The sequence below is a fragment of the Macrobrachium rosenbergii genome, chromosome 3, assembly GCF_040412425.1.
Source record: "Macrobrachium rosenbergii isolate ZJJX-2024 chromosome 3, ASM4041242v1, whole genome shotgun sequence".
Taxonomy (NCBI): Eukaryota; Metazoa; Arthropoda; class Malacostraca; order Decapoda; family Palaemonidae; genus Macrobrachium; species Macrobrachium rosenbergii.
Window position 1 is genome coordinate 19,621,198 of NC_089743.1, and position 2,500 is coordinate 19,623,697.

At 34.8% G+C, this 2,500-nt stretch overlaps 1 long non-coding RNA gene across 2 annotated transcripts in view; it reads right to left on the reverse strand.

The window, feature by feature from the left end:
- Positions 1 to 2,500, reverse strand: part of LOC136853016 (uncharacterized) — a 216,315-nt gene that overhangs the window by 193,810 nt on the left and 20,005 nt on the right. The gene's annotated exons all lie outside the window — the stretch shown is intronic.

Sequence of the window (2,500 nt, forward strand, 5' to 3'; positions counted from 1 at the left end):
CGGCTTTGTCAAAATCTCCTATATAATCAACATCATCAATTTTTTTATCAGTGATGTTTTACTTTCCACTTACGTTGCTTGCATTCTGAAGAATAAAAGGAAAGAATGACATTTCGCTCTACCGAGAAGCTTAGGAGAAACTTACGTATTTGTCTATGCTGTTCTTGTTACTTCTCACAAGCGTCGATAACCAGAAACCCATCATACAATCTTCCTATAATTGTGGTAATCCATGCTTCGATATAATGTGTTGTGTTTAATTATTTAAGCTCGTTTAACAACATACCCCGAACCTTTATTCAATTTATCACCGACAGCAAACATAAAATACCGTTTTTTTTTTTTACTATTTTCATTTAGTTCTTAATAAGCGACACCATACTGTTTCCCTTTGCTTTCAGTAGAACGAAATGACACAAAACTTTTAAGTACAAATCGACTTACCATTAAGGGATGGTGAGATGTAGATGCTGCTGCTCTTGAGGTGGAACCTCGGCCGTCTCCTTCACATTTGAGTGCTTCATACAAACCAAATCTAAAGGCCTGAGATACTTAACCTTAGCTAATTACAATAACCTGAACCACATGTAAGCCTTCTTTGCATAACCTAGGTCATATATCTAAACGTAATTTCATAACCAGCCTAATACCACCGAACCTCCAAGCCGAACAACTTTATTCGAACACGTGAAGTCCAAATTGAAACTACGTATCATCGCTCCCTTTAATCTGACCAAAACCCCTTCCCGACCCACCACCCTTTCCTAGGCTTCATGCGCTAAACTGATTTAAAATTTCTAGTAAGTTCAACGCTTCGTATGAATACACAGAAAGGCAATTTTTGCAATTTACCGCAAATGGGCTGAAGTATACTAGCATTCTGCTACTTAAGCTAGTCTCCGGTGCAAATAATATATATTTTTAAATCGCTCGTTCTACTACGCCAAAGCGCATACAAGTATTTTGTAGCGTTTACTTTCAAAACCGACGTCACCACTAAACTATAAAGTTCAGTAAATATCTATCAAAGCTGACGAATCTCTTGCAATTAAACCACAAGACGTTTCATTCCTCAAAAGACGGACAACAGGAAGGAATCTTGAACTGAACTAGAAGAGCTCAAACCGACGAACTTGTAGTCTCCTGAAAACCTTGAGTAAAAATGCACTCAAGTGCCATTATGGTTAGATATAATGGAAATATGTGAACGCTTTTGAAATATAAATCTTTAACACTCACCAACTCTGTCCATCTGCTGATTGTATTTTCACCATGGATGGAACCTTGAAGGCTTTCTTAAATCAATAAAAATCGAAAAGATTGGTAGAAATCAAAAATAAACTTGCAAGTACATATATCTCATTACAAGAAGTACTTTTCTAAAATTATTGGCATAATTCAAAGTGATTTAGATTAGCATAAAAATTCAACATACTTTTTAAGATTCTTTAAATATACTTCTCCATGATTTTCCTAGTATTTCTAGAACTAGTCTTAAAATCTTAGTTAAATAAATCTAATAGCTGTTCACCTTTTATACCTGTGTTAAGTACCTTGGAAATCTTGTTTTACCATTCAAATGATGGTTTCATGAACTCTTGGAAGATTAATTCAGATACAAGACTAATTAAGTCTGCTCACCTGTCTTTGTTAACTAATATTCATTCTTTTTCTGCACAATATCAAAATGTAAACTTTCCAAATCACTTCACAAAGGTTGGAGAACTAACACCAAAGAACAACCAAGCATGCCAAGCAAGCAACCGGATTATAAGCACGCATGAGAGCACAGAAAGACGGAATGCGCACGCAATCGTGTCTAGCAAACAAGCAAATCTTAGCATGAAAGCAAGCACTTCACAACAGCACCTAGCAAGCACCTAAACAAGCCAGCAGCATCCTACAGAAAGTAACTTCCTCCACCTCTGTGAAATGAGGGAAAGTAACATTTTGAAATCAAACGTTTAATTTGCCATCAATGTTGCAACATTAACGGCAAAATAAACGGGACAGTTAGCAATGGATGGCAGATTTGTTTAAAAACTTAAGGTGTGTCACTATCTTCCTTAATTATCAGCAGACATGAAATTTACTGAAGGACTTCTCTCCATACATTTTTCAGTTTAATTACAAAATAAGAAATTAATTTATAAAATAAATATTTATTACTGTACAGCCTTCAAAGTACCATCATATACACTGAGCCTTGACTACCATGCAAACTTAAATTAGCAAACACATTTCATCAGTTTTTGGTTAATTAGGGTGTAGTTAAATTTTAATAAACATATAACAGAATAAACATCACAGTGAGCATAAAGTAAAATATCATGCCAATGACAATGATACATATGAGCTGGTACACCGATAATATAAAATACACTTGAAACATTAAAATAAAAACATTCATCTTTGGACAACACTCAATCAGTCACATTACCATAAAGCCTTCTTTATGAAGCGCAAAAGTGAACCTACTGCATGACTTGTAATAGTTTAT